The 19,164-nt window shown below is 52.5% G+C and overlaps 1 pseudogene; it reads right to left on the bottom strand.

Annotated features, from left to right (window-relative positions):
* LOC119089827 (uncharacterized) overlaps positions 1–9,711 on the bottom strand; it is a 14,413-nt pseudogene extending 4,702 nt beyond the window's left edge.
* Between the last annotated feature and the right edge of the window lie 9,453 nt (positions 9,712–19,164).

Raw genomic sequence — 19,164 nt, 5'->3', positions numbered from 1 at the left:
CCGCGCCGCACCGGCCGCCAGTCCGCCCCGACAATGGAGACGACGCCCGCCGCGCCGGTACACACCGCCACCGTAAACACCGGCCGCGCCACCGGCGGCCGGCAACGACCGCAACGGGAGAGGAGCAGGCGGAAGGGCGGGGATGCGGCGGGGATCGCTGTCCAGCGCGTAGGCCGGCCGCGCGGCGAGCGGACCGGGCCGAGCGGACGGTCACATGAGCGCCGGCGGCCGGCCAGTCGCCGCCGCCACAAGTGTGCGCCGCGGCCACACACCGGCGACGGCGATCGATGCGGCGCGCTGCTCGACGACGCCGGACGCCCACTGCCGCCGCCGCGGCCGGCCACTGCAGTCGCGCCACTGGTGCACCACGCTCAGAGCGTTGTCGCGCCGCGTGCTGGCAAGTGCGAGTGCTCGGAGGACACGGATGGCCCGGAGACGAGATCAGGTGCAGAATCTGGCGATCGACCGGTCTTGTCGAGATTGGTAAAATCGCCAGGCAACATGTCGACAACTGATCCCCGCCCGCCGGCACAGACTCTGGCCGTTTCATACGGCACCGGTCCATCACTGGGACACTCAGCTGACCACAGACGTCCGAGTCCGGTCCAGCCGTCAATGGCTTCGCTCGGCACGGGCGACCCGCCGACAACATCAGAGCCGCACACCCGTCGTTGTTAATTGGTGTCTTAGGGCACGCCGACTGCACTGTTCACTTTGCACCCGACCTGTGACCGCACACACCCCGCCGGCCCCGGCACCAGGTCAGGAGCTCCGCCGGCCGCCGACAAACACCGCCACTGCGAACGCGCGGCGCCCGACAGACGGACGCCACCTCAACACGCCCACGGCGGCAGGCGCGGGCGGTGGGAGGAGCGGACCGTCTCGCCCGGCTGGCCGGCCAGCCGTCGAAGCCCGCCAACGGCCATGTGCCCGGTGGCGGCGCGCCGCGGGCCGGCCGGCCGGCCGCCTCCGCGCGCGCCCCGAGCCGGCCGCCGCCACGGCCGCCTCCCGGCTCCAGTAACGGCCTGGCAGGCACGGCGCGGCACCGTCCCGGCCCACACCGGTCCCGGCACGGTTCCACCGAAGATCGTAACGCAAACCGGACTTGCGTAAACAAACGCCCACGGACGCTCCGCGGCGATTTCTATTTGGAGTCGAGGGGGCGCGCACATTAACAGCTGTCGTGGCCGTTTGAAGTGTGTCTTTCATAGGGCCCGGCCAGCCGAGCACCTTCCCCGCTGTCGCATGAGTCAGGGTTTACTGTGAACGAGCGCGATCCTGGAAAGGGCCGCGGCTGACCACACCGGCGGCCCGATGCGGAGCACAACGCGCTGAGGACCACTGGTCCCGCCCCGCATCGAGCGCCGCGAGCCAGCTCGCACTTCGACCCCATACCCGGCGGACCGACATAATGCAAACACCCTGACCATGTGTCACCGCTAATACACGCATCGCCCCATCGGCTCCCCCCCTCTGCAGGCAACCCTCCTTATCTATCGTTCTGCACAGCGTCCACGCCGACGCCCGACGTGCATTCGTCTGCTTGCCATCGCCTTCAAAAGCCGCGGCGGAGACCGGCCGTTCAAGAGCACTCCCCTGCTGTCCATGCCATAGCCAAACCCAGTAAAGCACTGCTCTCAGATGTCAGAGGCGCCCTCAGCTCAGCCCGCGGGCTGGTCCACATGGCCAGAGCGGCTCCACCAGAGCGGCCCCCAACGGCCGCTCCCCTCGCCCCAGGCGCCGGCCGTGGTGGAGCTGGCGGGCCGCTGGCCGCACGCAGACACACAGGCACGCTGCCGCTGAGCCGCGCACGGCGGAGAGCCGAGACACGGGGCAGCACACAGCCGCTAGCTGCACGTGTCACAGCCTCAGCCCGCGGCACGGCACGGCACGGCACGGCCACCCCAACCGAACCGTGAACACTGCGCACCCACGCGGCTCTCTCGAACGGCACAAACACTCCCCCAAAACGCCCCCCACGCGTTCCTCGAGCGCCGCGTCAGCACACGCAAACAAACGGGAACCGCGGCCGGGACCGAGTGGCATCTGTTTCCGCCCCGCAGTGACGGAGCCTGGGGGAACCATTAGCACGTCGCGCCATACATACGGCGGTGCTGCGTCGGACGACGTCTGGCCCATTGCGCTGGTCGGATCACAATACAATGCAGCTCTGTCCAGTGTTCCGATGGTTTTAGGCATTCCCTTGACTGAGAGGAGCAACAAGACAATTACGTTTATATTAGACTCCCACAAAAGACGTTCATTGCGTTTCAATACCTTCCGTGATTAGCACAGCGTATTCATTCCCCTGCTATACATTTGGTTCCACGTGTCTGCCAATGTTCTGCGGCTTTCACCGATGTCACAGGCGGGCGGCACTACCGCGATGAATGGACTCAACACAACGGATTCCAAAATACCGAAACACGGAATCCGTCGGCTTGGCAGAATGTCTCGTGCCGGATTCTCCCCGAACAGAAATGTTATTGCCCTCCCCTCCGCCCCCAAAAAACTCCCTCGCTCTGTTAAACTCTTCTTGACATGATCTGATATATGGTGCCACATTGAGAGCTAACGTGTTATTTTAGATACCAGTCAGCCGGTCCACCAGACATGTTAAAACCTAGCATACTAAGATGAAGGCCGATGCTTTCCATGTTTCAGAAGTCAGTCTTTTGACTTTTGCGTACACCCTTCCCCCCCCCCCCCTCCACTCCCACTCTGGGATATTATATTCCCCAATACAGGACCAAAACGAAAAATCCCACGCATGCCCATGACATCCCCACCTGGTCAAATATCTAACACACTACCCTCTTCTTTCCCAATCGCCGCAGGGCGCTGAGAGTGCAGCCGGCTGTCCATGTCGATATAAAACTGCCATCCCACATGTAACGGCACACACCACTGCGGCAGACTACATGTAATCAGCGGAATTTTCCACTTCACAGGGCACGCACCACGTATAGTTATAAATACAGCAGCCCGCTGGTGGTTACGCGAGCAGTCACGTGACCTAACCACTACATCACAGCCAGCGTTGAGCAGTTCGATAGCTTCCCGCTGGCAGTGTGACATTTGCCGCCGCTTCGCCACATCCGGGTACACTGGTATGGCAATGCATGACGTCACCGGCGCTGACGGTGACGGTGCGGCGTCACGAGGGCATTCCGTGCGCGGGTACTCCTTAACGGCGCCCGGAGTGTTGTCACTGCAGCTCGTCTGATCCAGGGCACAGCATCGGACCGATACAGCGGCAGACCTCGTCTGGTCCAGGGCAGAGTATCGGACCGATGCGGCGGCAGATCTCGTCTGGTCCAGGACAGAGCATCGGACCGATACAGCGACAGGCCTCGTCTGGTCCAGGGCAGAGCATCGGACCGATACAGCGGCAGACCTCGTCTCATCCAGCGCAGAGCATTGGACCGATACAGCGGTGGACCTGGTCTCATGCAGCGCAGAGCATTGGACCGATACGGAGGCAGACCTCCTCTGGTCCAGGGCAGAGCATTGGACCGATACGGCGGCAGACCTCATCCGATCCAGGGTAGAGCATCGGACCGATACAGCGGCAGACCTCGTCCCATCCAGCGCAGAGTACTGGACCGATACAGCGGCAGACCTCGTCCCATCCAGCGCAGAGTATTGGACCGATACGGCGGCAGACCTCGTCTGATCCAGGGCAGAGCATCGGACCGATACAGTGACAGACCTCGTCTGGTCCAGGGCAGAGCATCGGACCGATACAGCGACAGACTTCATCTGGTCCAGGACAGAGCATCGGATAGATACAGCGACAGACCTCATCTGCTCCAGGGCAGAGCATCGGACCGATACAGCGGCAGATCTCATCTGGTCCATGACAGAGCACCGGACCGACACAGCGGCAGACCCCATCTGGTCCAGGACAGAGCATTGGACCGATACAGCGGCAGACCTCATCTGGTCCAGGGCAGAGCATTGGACCGATACAGCGGCAGACCTCATCTAGTCCAGGGCAGAACATCAGGCCGATTCTGCGGCGGACCAGCGCCAGGAAAGTCTCAGACGCGTCAGGCAGGGGACGGGCTTAGCGCCGAGCACCTGTTGGCAAGTATGGCTCGCTTCTGTAGGCACTCCGTACTTCACAGCGCCGACTGATTACTTCGCTGAAAATACCAGCGCTTGGGGGACATCCCCCAGAAGTTCTGCCAGCGCTTGCCATCGCATTGGTTTCATTTTGCGATTGCGTACATGCATTGCCAGTCATGCTGGTCGCGTCCCTGTGCATGCCCTTTTTGGCAACGGTGCATGGAGAGCCCTCGAACGGCCCGACTGGGTAGGCCCGGCACGCCTCGACGGGTCAACTGGGGTCAGCACACCCGCCGCCACCAGCACCCCCGACTGACAAATATTAAGGACGGCAAATGTTACCTGTCTAATTCATCCTATTGGAAGCCTTGAAATCCGTCCTTTGAAAAAATATTCGTCCCATGTCAGCTCCTGTCGACAGATCAGTTTCTGTTCCACTGTCGCGAGTCACAGCGCTACGGCCTGCGTCGCTCGGCGCCATCCATTCCCGATACACACCAAGCTCGTTCACGTTGGCGTCCAGGAAAGCGCTCAGCTTAACCCGTCAAAAAAACGCCAACTGGCAGCTGGCTGAACACTGGTTAATCCGAGACGACCTAGGACGTGGCAAAGCACAAGACCATTCTGCACTATTGGCTAGCACACCAGCGAGGGTACTTTCAGATGACTTCACATTACCCAACAGGGGCGGTTGCGTCGCGGTCTCCACAAGCTCAGCTTAGAAAATATTCTGAGCCAACCGCCATTAACGCATCATTCCACTAGAGCGCATCTATCGAATTCCTTTAAAACCTTCTTGCCGCGCCCTATAAATGACGTGAACCTCCGCTCGAGCTGTGAATCGGCAACGACCTCCGTCGGCAAGGGCTGCTGAGAGCTCACAGATAAATGACCCGCGGGCATGTGCCATGTCATACGACACCGCTACGCTTGCACGAGCTCGATAACAGACTGCACTTATCCCTGACCAGTTCAGAGTTGTACGTATCTCACCATGCAGATCACAATGATCAGAGATGCCTCTTCACACTTTGAAGCTTCGGATAAAATGTACTATCAACCTCTCTTCTCCGCACTTTAACGCGACCTTCCTTACCATTCATCACTAGCACACAGATAAAAAAACATTCAAAATGTTCAAATGCAACAAAAAAACATTCAGATAAAAGTTTCCAAAGAACCGTGCCTCTGTTCATACTCTGGGAAGTCGCTCCGAGGCTGGGTGGCTATGGCCAACGCGAGTTTCTTAGCGAAAACGCCACAGTCCACACATCATGCATATTTCGTCATACATCTGGTGTTGCAGTGGTACAGCTTTGCACTTGCAATCCGCAAGCACATGGCGACTTCCACCAACAAAGGTACAAGTACTGAGTGCACATTCCATTCCTGGGCACGTACACAACGCAAAACCCTTCCTGCATCCGTTCCGAGCAGCCGGCAGCGGCGCGCGCTGGCCGACTGGGCGCCAGCCACCCACCTGTGCAGCTCGCGGAGTTGTCGGATGCGGAACTCGAGGTCGGTGACCTGGGAGGCGAGCCAGGACCAGCGGCAGGCCACGGCCGCCCGCTCGGTCGCCCACCGCCAGAGCGCCCGCTTCCGTCTGTCCCGCACACGCAGGCAGAGTCACGCCGAAGCCGAGCCGGCGGCGCGGCGGCACGTGCGGCCGCACAGCGGTGACCGCAGCAGCCGCCACGGCGCCATCCTATTCTCGGCAGCAATGCCACAACACGGGGAGCGACACGCCCTTATCCAGTTGTTTGAAGAGCAGATAGCTTAAGTAAAGTACTCGTACAATAGATGTGGTGCCTGATGTACAATTACGGCAGATCAGCACAGATCGATGATGAAAAAGATGGTGCATGTCAGAACATCATGAACGTTCACATATTCCAAAGCGACCTACCCTGGTTCACAAATCGACCAAAGTGTTTATCCAATCAGGCATGCAAGATTGAGCACAATCCCGTGAGCGCATCCACTGACGTAAACGCTCACTGCTTCAGCGCGTGGTCACATATGCAACTTTAAAGTTGCCAAAGGCCATTCTGGAGTAAAATCAGAAGGGACGCATTTGAACCCACCTCCACTTCACCCAGAGCAAAGGTCAAGTCTGGACTGAACACACGAGCTTGGGATCGCGAGTCTGTCAACTGCGGGCGATCAGGGATCACAGAGTAAGAAAGTTCGCGGGACGCGGGCGGATGCACGGGCGGGCAGGCGGCCTTACATGGGGGCGGCGCGCTCGTGCGCGAAGTCGTCCCAGCCGTGGTCGAACTCGTCGCCGCTCTCTCCGCCCGAGCTGCTCTCGGTGGCGTCCGAGTCCTCGGCGGCCAGCAGGCGCGTCAGCTGGCGGCTCGCCACGCCGGCCGGCCGCGCCACCGCCGCCACCGCCTCGCGCTCCAGCCGCGCCGCCGCCGCCGAGCTCTCCGACGGCAACGGCGGCGGCGCCACGACCGCCGCCGCCGTCGCTGCCGGAGCTGCCGCAAAGGACGACGGCGGTGGCGGCGCCTTATTGTTCAACACTAGGTTCACCAGCTGCGTGGTCGAGAAATGTTTCGCGTTTGGACTTCGTAGCATCTCAGTGATGTCACCGCCGGACGGTAGCGGTGGCGGAGGCGGCGGCGGGGGAGGCGGCGCCGCTGTGCCGGCCGCCGCCGCCGCCGACGGTGCCGCGTGCACCGCGCTCAGCCGGTCCAGTAGCGCGCCCACCTGTGACGTGGCCTGGCGGCGCGCCGAGCGGGCCTGCAGCGTGCGCATGCGGCGCAGCAGGCCGGCTGAGCGACCCTCCAGCTGCGCCTGGCGCGCGCGCGCCGCCTCGGCCGTAACGGGCGTGGCCGTTGGCGCGGGCGCCGACGCGACGATCGGTGCCGCCGGCGGCGCCTCGTCCATGCTGGTCACCAGACTGGCTGATCATCTGCAGCTCTTCGGCCGGTACGTCGCCGTTGCCAGTCCCGAGCGGCGCCTGTCCGCACCACCGTCTCGAACTCGCGGATCATGTCCACCAGATCCGGCGGCGGTGAGCTGGCCAGCTGCAGCGACTCGGCCAGCTGCTTCTTCCCATTGAGGAGCTCCTGGAGGCTGGAGCTGTTCACACTATGCAGGCCCATGACGTCTTCCTGCTCCGACTTCTCACTGTCCATTATACCGTCACTAGGCTTGCAGTGCTCGCCTAGCACATTTTTCATCGCCCCCGCGTGGGGCGCTGAAAAATCGCTCACGCCGCCGGCTCCGCGCACCACCAGCTCGCCGCCGCAGTCAGCCAGCAGGTTTTTGAGGTTGCTCTTGAGCAGCGCCTGCAGGCTGCGCGCCAGGCGGCGAGGGCGACGCGGCGACAGCTCGGCCTGCGCGGCCGGCGCCCGGGGACTGTCCGGATCCTTGTCGGGCTCGGTCAGGGCAGGGGCCATCACACGGCGGCTGCGGCCAGCGCCCCACCAGACCTGGAGCGGACCACACGGCCGGGCCGCGCCGGCCGGCTGCACATGGCGCGCGCGGGACAGCGGCGCGGCGGCGCACCTCGCTCGCGGCCTCACCCTCTCATCGCTGCCTCTGCACACAGAGATGGCACAGGGTTACATACTGGCACACACTGGTGGCAGGGGTCAATGATACAAACATGTGCAGGCAGCCTGAAGAGTCTGAGCATATGGAGGCAGTTAGACACTTAAGCTTTGACAGATAAATTAAAGGATGAAGGAAACATCTTGTGAACACAAGCAATTTTAAGGTAACTGTGATGACAATAACTGCATGAATACTTTCCATTAAGTTACCATGAAAGTGACAGACCTGGATGCACTGTTCATGTTCAGCAGAAAACTACTAGCAAGTAAAAAGAGTAAATATCATGATACTAAAGACATCTCCACACAGCCACATATAGCATATGCCAGACAACACTATGGAGAACAGAAGCCAATAGCAAATAAAAACATGCATAAATACTACAAAGTATTAATACAGATTTAGTATACAGAACAAACACAACAGTAGCAGTAGGTGAAACACGGAAAATATAATAATGTCAAGCAGGAGGCATGCAGGTGGGAGTCAACACCAAAATGATGTGGTTCATTGTCTGGTGTAGCTTATCATTGACAGCCAATCCACTGCTGCCTAGGAGCTGGGCTGAAACAGGAGCTGCTATTATAGCTCTATGTAGCATACTCAGCCATTAGAAAAGAAATGTGTGTCATACTGGAACTGTCCTACCACGCTGCTTATATTAGTCTTTACATGGCCATGCTTCTATCCAATAGCCATGCTTGGCATAGACTTAAATGTCAAAACCTGCTGCTATGAAAAAGCAGATTTGTGATTATAAAAATAAACTTGTGAAAATACTGTGAACAACTCCTCATTGTTCACTGGCCTTTACAATGTACTCAGCTGCTGCAGCTACATGGCATCACCTGACTCAGCCCAGCAGGAACAGCAGGAAGTGGAAATCAAACCCTGTGCCTCTAGTCTCTCACTGGCAAGCTGGTTTGATTCCAAAAGACCTGGTATGTTTGCACAATGCTGTTGGAGACTTGCATACATAATTCATATTACAAAATAATACATGTTTATGCAAAATGTTGTCAACTACAAAAAGCCCTATTGGCAAATGTTAAAATGAATATGGGAATCAAATCACTACACAAAAGCCTGGGCTAACAACACATCCAATACTCTACTTGGTTGGTAGAAATGTATCTCTCAAAGAAATAATAGTACATGAAGTCATACAGCATGAATTTACATTCTTGGTTACATACAAACTGATGCATACTGATGCCAATGTGGGTAAGGTATAGAGACAAGTATGATTCTTTTATGGCTGTATATGGTGATTGGCTACCTTCATGGCAGAGTGCCAGTACATGTGCATGTAATAAGATAAATACATATATATGCATACACATATTTATACATGCATATATATTTACTTATACAGCATTAACCATAATTACTTAGTGCATTACCTCACTGCACTAATTCCTACCTTCAGTATTTACTCCAAGCCATGGTACTGCACAACTACTAGGTCAGGATTACATATGTATGCATTTAAATATGCATGTATATATGCATGTATTCCACTCAATGCTATACAAAAACATTTGTTCAGTTGCATCACATATTGCTACTGCATACTTACATAGGCACTAGAGTACATACAACACCACACCACAGTATATTAGTTTCAAATACAATCTCCTTGTTCACAGAGTCCATCACATATGACCAAAATTGATGCCAACAGAAACGTGGTGCTGAATTTCAATGCTGCACGACCAAAGACGAGCTTGCATTTTCCATCAATTAGTTCCATCAGTTGAAATCCTTACCCCCTCCCCCCCCCAACCCACTGGCACCGCCCAGTTGCCCAAACAAGTCCAGTCAAGAATGGGGGCCGGAAAAGCGCGCCACGTGACGCAGCGGGGCGCAAAGCGGATTCTACTGTACATCTGATTGAAAGGATATTATTCTAACACTGTAGGCCACATTTCACTGCAAAAACCATGCTGATGTAAAGCAAGCAGCGAAAAAAAGCTTTTAAACAATCTAAAAGGCACAGCATCGTAATATTACCGTCATTTTTTCGGGAAATCCTGTCGGGCGTCAACAGCACCACCACACAAAGACGACCATGACACCACGATGACTGTAAATAGTGATGGCAGGCAAGCCTTTGCTCGGTTACGCTGATGAGCACTGGTACTCTGTATTACATTAATTATTTTTTATTGACTTAAACCTATTAAATCCCTATAATAAGCTCATACATGACTTAAACGATTTTCGATATTAGTTGCCGGTCAAAACACCTTTCCAAGAAGGAAAATGATTTATCACACAATGCTACGCTTTTACTGTGACATCTTTTAGCTATTCTTTGGACGCTTTGCCAAAGTTTATTTAAAAATCATGGTATATTGCTGAGAACTTAGCTTATTTATTATTTAAAAATTTTCGAAACTTTCTGAGCAAGTACAGCACCAGCTGGTCAGGAAGTCCGATGCCTTCGGTGTCATCTCTACTCAAACTATCAGTTGAGCTGTATTCCTAAGTATACATTTAAGTTTTATAAATAAAATATTTGAGTATTATTAAGCAGATATAAATTATTAAAAGGAACAATTTATTAGTTTAATAGCGAATCAAGGCCAACTATAAATGTTTTGGACCAAAATAATTATCAACAAGAAAACTGTTCGTTCCCGTTGAATGGTATCACCCTGGTAGCATAAATGTAAAGAATCAACAAGCTTGAGCTTTGTTATGATTTTGAAGATTATTTTATACAATGATAATTTTTCAATAAAGAAACTATATATTAAAGGCTAAATAAGGTTTCTTATGTGCTCGGTATAACTTAGCAGTGAGAGGGGCGGGGCCAAGATATACAGTGAACTAATGCTGTGACCACTGTGGGCCGCACGGCGGAACGTTTGCGATGCTCTTAGCTACAGGCATGCGTCCGCGCAAGCTATGCGGTGACTGAATGAAGTAACAAATGGACCACCATATGAGTGCCAGTTGAATCTCGATACGCGTTTGCTGTGTTGGCCGGTCGCGTCGAAAATACCCGCGGGTACGACATTTGAGGAAGATTCTGCACTGGGCAATGCCACTAGGGTTGGGAAAGGATGGGAACAAGGATGTGCCCCTCCCCCCCCCCCCATTAGCTCAAAATTCGCTCTTGCACCTATAACCTTGGATGGATTGTATTTTGACACTATTCATAGATGTATGACCTAGCCTGGAGGATATGATTATGGACCTAAGTTACACCCTTATCCTCTCCCCCGACCAATCTAGCGGCCTTCCAGTTGTCAGCCGATAGGCACCGCCGTCTCTGGTCGCATGCGTGTCAGTGTAATTTTGAGGTAATTTATTGTTATATCTCTCTCTCGTAAACAGGCAGCCTGCAGTGCACCCCCCACTGTCCCAGCGGCACACAGAGCCCTACGCTAACAACAAACATCGTAAACGCAAGTCGTGGCTTGTAATGTGAGGTGGCATTAAGAAAATAGCAGCAAAGGACGCAACTGCAGTGTCGAACAACAGGTCATGTTGGCATCGGCAGGAACAAGAAAATGAAGGAAGACATAACGGCCATAGCCAAAGTCAGCATGCGGCTGTTCGCCAGGTGCCCAGTCACAAATTCGTAATTTCCGCTGCATGCGGGGTCATCATTGGCATGTTGCGCCCTCCTTCGCTGTTGAGCTAAAAATTTAGCACACCCCGTTTGCCTGCTTTTTTCTGCATAATCAGTCCTGCTTGCATACAGTTTTTCATGAACGTTTTATTCTTCGCGTGCGCATTTCCTCATGTTGCCCTTTTTCGTGAATGACATTCTCTAGGTCGCATTTATAGGTGCTTACAATACTTCACGTGCTATCTTTGAATGTCATTTCTTCATGTGCATATTTTCCATAGATTGTATGTTCCTTTGCGCACGTAGTTACTTGTATCACATAAATGATATCGTGGTAAGGAAAAATCGCTTTCCCCCAATCTCCCTAGTTGCTCCGTAGTTCCTTTCTTCCACCCTGATCTCCGTAAGTTCCTTACCCTACCCGTAAGACATAGTCGTTTCCGTAAAAAGGTGGAATCCTTCCAGCACCCCATCACGTACCGAACATCTCCTCGTCATGCTCCTTTGAACTATTCATCTCCAAACTCTAACACGACACTTTGCAGCGGACAAATGGCCTCTCTGCTAGTGGCCGGGTGGGTGCGATCTGCTCCACTCAGCATGTATCGCATCAGACATTGTGCATGAACGTGTGCACTGTTTTCCGTGGCCTGTTTAGGAGGCATTTGTGTCCGCCTCCAGCAATCACGTGCGTGGGCTGTTCCCTCATGGCCAGCTCCAGACTGCGGCGGGTGTGGCAATGACACGACATTAACACTTTGATTTGAAATGGTGTAGCTCCTTCTCGATATACTTGGGAGGCTGTCACACATTCACAGCGCATAAAGCTTATCGTTGTGGCCGTACGCTCAACGTTTTGTGGGAGAAGCATGTCGCCAGACTTGTGCAAAAGTGAACCAGAATTCTAACCTCGCTGCACCGCTTCAATCATCACCTGATATGTGAATATTGTCATCAAGATGATTAACTATTCAAGCTTGCGTCTTCCCACAAATGTCATACTGCCTCTGCGTATGGGGTGGCACAATTAAGTTGCCGGGTGTACAGAATTCAAAAAGCTCTTAATTTGGTCACCGTTTTATTATGTTTTTGGTTTAAAGGCAAAGCGCTGATTGGAGGATCGTCGAGGTGGAAAATGGGAAGACGCATTAGTTGAGCCTTTCGGGCGTGTATGAGAGCCTATGGTACTTTCGTGATGGCCATGGTTAACCGCGCGCTGTTAAAATATGGGCTTCGCTGGTTCCTTGTGAGTGTAGAAATAATGTAACCGGGGCGGGACAATTTTTTCTTAATCATAATTAATAACACCCTGTTTGGACTTGGTGCCTTTATGACACATTATGAAATGCGTGCTGGCATTCGTTGATTTGTCTTCACAAGCTTACAACTACGACTACGTTTTTATTATTGTCGGTTAGGCGCCTCCGCGCTAAACTTAACCACGGAGCACGGGCGCCACAGCCCGTCAAACAGCTGCGCATTACATGCTGCCGGACTGCGTTAATGCGCATCGCAAGCGTCCGCATCGGTCTGGCCTCAGACGAAGTGGCGCCACCGAGGGTGACGGTGGCGCCACCGCCGCGATGAGGCAGAGGAGGCCGCCTCAGCATCGCCGGAAACTGGCAACAAACCTTCGAAGCCCGCCCGCCCCATTCAGGAAGCACTCATCGGTCCTGGACCAATAGATCTGGGCGATCGGTACGGTGTGCAGTGCCACGTGTGTTTCCAGGAACAGTCGTAAGCAAACACAATTTAGCTAAGCAAGCGTTTGCACGTTTGCTTCAACACGCTCTTTAGAAAATAAGAAACTTTAAATGTTTTTCTTTTTCAGTTGGCTTTACGTCTTTAGCTGCTTTAGGTGCCGGTATATAGTGCAAAACTTCAGAAACGGTCGATAACGGCAAAATAAGTCTCCCTATGATAAAATAAGTCTTCCTAAATCAATAAGTCTCCCGCACACGTGACACGCGAAGCACAATTTATACCGATAAGCCTACATATAAATCATAGTTGGCGACAGTTAGACCGCACACGCCACAGCAGCGTGATCCGTCTGCACCGCTTTTAACACATACTGCACGTACGAGTAAGCCATGTTGAAACCGTTGATTCGTCAAGGATACCTAACTACCCTTTTTCGAGGAATATATGAACCAGCTGGATGACCCGGCTCGGGTTAGTACTACACGGTCATTGCCCTTTGCAAGCACTTCGGAGGATAGAGCTATTTATATTCCTGCACACGAGCTTTGCATGCTCCAGACATGTTGAACGGTACCTTTAGCAGTTGCTAGACGCTTTCTCCGGTTAATTGTTTTTATTTGCATGTGCCTTGCACCACCACCACAACCAGCATTGGCAGTTTCACTGAAAGTTCATCCTTGTCTCTCGCCTCTCAACATGAAACTGACCTGGGATCGCTGACCTATGACCCAACAAAAACCCCCCGCCTTGCTATGACAGCCCAGACACCCGGCCACCACGCCGAGGGGGCCGGTCGCACGTGACGGACTCCCGTCACGCGCCTGTCGCGTTGTCATGCTCCCCGTCCCGGCGGCGTCCGCACCGCGGCGCGGGGCAAGCGGCACGTTTGGCGGAGCTATGCGCTCCAGGCCGACAGTCACCGGCGGACGGTCAGACCGGTTCTGACGTGCTCGACCTGTGGGTCCGTTCGGATCATTGCTCTCCGCGTGGCTCCCCACTTGGTCACCGGACGTTCAGTTGCATGCTCAGAACCAGCGAAGGAGCTGGTAAATACAACATGGTCGGGCGGCTTCGAGACAAAACTCTGTATTGCGCTCATCTACAGCGCATGATTTCGAGCAAGTCTCATCGTATAGTTTTATGTGGCAGCTCTTCCCAAGGGGTCGACCAAAGCTTTGGTGTTTTGTTTATGTTTTAATTCTTAAGCTGGATGCTGTCGGCTTTCTGTCATGACAACCAGTGTGCCTGTTTTTGAAGCGCCAAACAGACGGTACCTTTCTGTGACGTTATGCTTAACATAGCGTAACCAGAGACGGAGCGGTTTACCCAACGCAGATAGGGGAGAGCAAATCGGGCTTGGTCAAACTGAGATCTCGAGGGAATAACCCGAACTGAAAGCGGCATTTTGAATGGGATGCATGAAAAGTGTTCACGCTGTGGGAAGAGTTGGATGAGAGACCAAGGACACTTTGTGAAAATTGCGAGGCACGTCACCCTCCGCCATCCCAAATAGGGATTACAACCGTGACTCAATGTAACCAGTGCGTAACTAGAGGGGAAGAGGTCGAAAATGGTCGAAATGCGTGCCGTAATTTACGGACGGCACTCAACCAAATATTTGCATAGCTGAACTCAATAAGTGCCAGGGTTGGTGCGGGCAAATCCTGCAAAATTGCGAACAGGTATCAGGTGACTGCCAGAAACTTTATTAGAAACCTAGCTCTGCTACGGGCACGCAAGCCTTCGTATCGCATCTCTTCCAACGCGCGTTTTTCTTGTCGCGTCTCTTCTCAAGGGCAATTCAAAGGGCTACGCTGATGTGAGACCTGTGGAAGAGCCCAGATGAGGCGGACCGGGCGCTGGCCACCTCCCCATTAAAGGTATAATTCCAGCGCTTTGCGGCCCAATGCACGGGCTATCCGCAGCAGGACGCGCAAGAGTTCCTCAGATACTTGCTGGAGGGCTTGCATGAGGACGTGAGCCGTGTCGACAACCATCCCGAACCCAAGCCGATGCACACCGATGACAGGGGCAGTGCTAGCCAGAAACCGCTGGAGGTCTGGAATCGTTTCTGCTCCAGAAGATCTCGAAGTTCGTTGACCTGTTTGTCGGACAGCTAAGTCCACGTTGCGGCGCACGGTGTGCGGCCATGCGTTCGTGATGTTTGACCATTTCTGGGACCTAAGCCTGCCGATCCCATTCATGACGGGTCATGTGCGCTTGCAAGGCTGCTTTGACGTTTTTACCAAGGAAGAGGTGCTTGACGGAGAAGACAAGCCCACGTGCTCCATGTGCCAGAAGCGCCAAAAGTGCTTCAAAAACTTCAAGATTCAGAGATTCCCACGCATAGTACGCTTGACACGGTTCTTGCTGCAGCTGGATCAGAGCAGGCACAGGCTCAACACCACAATGGACTTCTCCGCCAGTGGTCTGGACCTGCCGCCATGCTCTGTCGTATCGGTAATCTGCATTTATAAGCTATACGGCGTGACACAGTATTCTGGCGTGATGCGCTCGGGCCACCACACGTCCCACTATAAACACCTCTGTTTGGGAGTCTGGCACGGGTGCAACGACTCCTGAGCCCAGCGCGTCGGCATGCACCGCGCCAACAGCTGCGAGGCGTGCATGCGGTTTTTGAGATGGCCATTCATTGACCTGGTGCCGACCTGAACGTCAGTATTGGGAGGAGTTCAATAAGGCTGTCACACGTAGTAGAAACTTACAAAATGAGCGCATCTTATTACACATATCATACATAATACGCAATATGTGGTAAATGATTTCAATTCACGTAATTGTGAAATATTGACAATGATTGTGACATGATAAATGATATGCTGAACGAACAAATTCAAAGGAACACTTTCAAAACATTTGTAAGATACCCAGTACCAATATCCCGCAGCACTACCATGTTATCGCGGCAATAATTTAGTGTTTCTCAACGGCACATTGAGTCAACTGTTCATACAGCGTCTATACCTCCCGCCGATGCCGAGGGGTGACGAAATCTTGGCTGGGAGCCAGATTTCAGTCAAGCACACACTTCGTTTACTAACAATTCGTTTATCTTGCGTAACCGCCCTTTGCGACATATTCATTTCCAGTCATGATCAGCCATCTTGCACGTCCTTCTCTCAACACCAATTGCCTTGCGTTTGATCATCATCTTCTCCCAATGTTTGCATTCATGTAATAAGCCCCACATAGAACAAAAACGGCATGTGAAAGGCTGAAACTCACATGTCTGCCGGCGTGTTCTGGATTATGACCTTGGCCTCGCCCCTGGTACGATCATCACAAGAGGGGGGGGGGGGGGGGGGGTAGCGGGCGGTTTTCTATTGCAGCGTAACCCAGGGCAGTCAGGCCGTGGCTGGCCACGTCAGCACGTTGCCATCTTCATCTCCAAACGCTTCCATTTTAGATGTCGCACTTTTGCGTCTAGCGAGGCCTTTAACCACTTAAATTGCATACACTGACACACCGCTGCTTCACCGTTGCGGTAGCTAAACCCGTGGATAGGGGTTGTTCAATCCAAACTGTTCCTTGCCGCAGCGCACCCCGGCTGGCTGACGCGATCCTCCCCCTCCCCCCCCCCCGCACCCGCACCCGCACTCCACATCCCATTCTCTTCCCCCCCCCCCCGAGACCGATCGGTACGACGGAGTGCGTGACTGCGTATATGCGTGACTGCGCGCGTTGAACAACGTAGGCGACGGTCGCATCGAGCGCGTGCGGGAAAGAACCGTCGATATCCTGGTGCAGCTTTGGGCCACACCTGACTTCTGTGAATGGCTGAATGCAATGTGTCTTTTTTGCGTCCGGCAGCACCTGCACACAGGAAAACCGACTCGGTATAGCTTCCTGCGGTTTGATACGGCTTCACGAGAGTTGCGTCTGGTTAGGCATTCAGATCACACACTCTTATGCTGGGTATCCAAACATTAGATAGTATCAGCGGTAGGAAACTGAAATCGCAAAGCCATCACCGATCACACTTTTGATCTTACTTTTTACATACTTTTACCTGGCTTCTTTGTCACAACCTAACAGCTTGCAGTGACTGCAGGTGTGTAATTTTTAACGTAAGTTTGTTTCGATTCACGACCTATTTGATGGTTCTGAAATTCACGATCTAAACTGGTTAATGCGGCTCATAGCATATATCAGGGGATTAAATATCATGCCACGACCCAATCTGAGAAATGTCCAGCCCTAGACCGGCCTTAATTCCTGGCAGAGTTGACTCCCGTCCTATACGATATGTAAAGGTAGGTGACAACACTTCCCTGTGTAAATCTGACATGAGCCCGATGGGAGGTCAGGTAAATAAATAATTTCAAAAAGGTTAGCTACACTTTTCCTAGTGTTACCCGTAAGTCCCCGGTTTCGAAGGTAGCCGCTTAGATTACAATTTGCTATAGGAAATAATCTATACGCGCTTTCATAGGCTGTCTGTCCTTAGAAAAAACGACGTTAATAAACAACTGACTCCATTTAGTTACCGACACCTGTGTTGATTGCTGTGAATCTATGTTTTTTTCCACATAAGATGACGTTAGCCAATGTACGTGTGTCATACACAACTTCATTTGCATACCAATGACTGCGTGTTGTAACGCGTGAATTATATGTGAAGGTGTAGCGGCGGATGCAGAGGTCGGGGACAGTGAACCCGTGCTCTCCCTTACCAAAAAGTATATATATATATATATATATATATATATATATATATATATATATATATATGTGTGTGTGTGTGTGTGTGTTTGTATATATATATATATATGTATATATATATATATATGTATATACAACACGAGATGAGGTAAGTACACTTGAAGCGCACCTGATTTCACGTTGCTCATTACAGCACATTTAGAGGAGTATCCCACATTCATGTTCGTTTGCACTTATTGTTGCATCAGACGCCTACCATTTTATCAGTAATACCGGTTTTGTCGAAATATTTCCGCATAGCTCAGAATTTTTGTTCGAAGTAGCCAACCCTGCCGGAGAAACTTAATTTGGCTCCCTGCTCATCACTATCAAAGCAAGATATTGCATTGCCTTGCTTTTTCCAACGTGTGGATTCTGTGATGTTTGCAGCACACTAATGTGTCAAAATGTTTGCGCAGTGAATGCTACGAAAGACTGAAACGCTCCGTAAAAAGATATGCAAACATTAAGCTTTTATCTCGCGAATTCAATGAAAAGGTATGTTATGGCTTCGATTCCTCCTCTATGACGTTTACCGCAGTGGCTCCTTTCGATGTTCACTTTAGCTTTGGCTGTGGGAGTATCACATGATCCATGCGACGCACTGGTTCAGACTTCAACCAGTGCGCTCCTCGGTAACGGCCTTTGCCCGCTGGATCAATCACAAACTTTCCCGCATTCACACCAGTAAAGATGCGCTAGGGGTTGTCATGACGACGGTGGTCGCGACTGAATGGAAAAAGTGAAGTGTTGTTACAGAGCGTCGGCAGTGTCATTAGGAGCTGAAAATAATTAAAACTGATGTCCCTATTATGTATTAACGGTGCTACGGTGGCACCACCCAGAGTCATAATTAGACCACCTAGTCCTAAGGTTTCACTTACGTATGTTTCTGAATTATGTCCCGCAGGTGGGGACGCTCCGTTATGACGTGACATCATGTGATGTCAAGACGAAATACACATTATGATGTACCTACGCAGAGGGGTGTACTTCTGTATTCAGTTGGGATATCTTTTTCCACCTAGGCGTCTTCCGCATGCACTAGCAACCAGTTTAGTCCATGTAGCCTAAAACTACATTTATTATATATATATATATATATATATATATATATATGTAGAAAGAGAGAGAGAGAGAGAGAGAGAGAGAGAGAGAGAGAGAGAGAGAGAGAGAGAGAGAGAGAGAGAGAGAGAGAGAGAGAGAGAGAGAGAGAGAGAGAGAGAGAGAGAGAGAGAGAGAGAGAGAGAGAGAGAGAGAGAGAGAGAGAGAGAGAGAGAGAGAGAGAGAGAGGGAGGGAGAGAGAGAGAGAGCTTTACCCCCTCCTTCCAACTTTGAGAAGAAGGTGGACTGCACCCGGGGTGAAATCCGTTTGTTGGCTTTTTTTTTGGGGGGGGGGGGTCGGTTGTCATCTTTCATTGCCCACTGCTCAGCTCCCCTCTCCCCTCCCCCCTCCAATCGAGCCTCTTACGTACCATGGTAAAATGCATTGCGAGGGCCTGTAGCTGCTGTTCCCTAGA

The sequence above is a fragment of the Pollicipes pollicipes genome, unplaced genomic scaffold, assembly GCF_011947565.3.
Source record: "Pollicipes pollicipes isolate AB1234 unplaced genomic scaffold, Ppol_2.1 Scaffold_3087;HRSCAF=3621_pilon_pilon_pilon, whole genome shotgun sequence".
NCBI classification, from domain to species: domain Eukaryota; kingdom Metazoa; phylum Arthropoda; class Thecostraca; order Pollicipedomorpha; family Pollicipedidae; genus Pollicipes; species Pollicipes pollicipes.
This window is presented reverse-complemented; position numbering and strand designations above follow the sequence as displayed.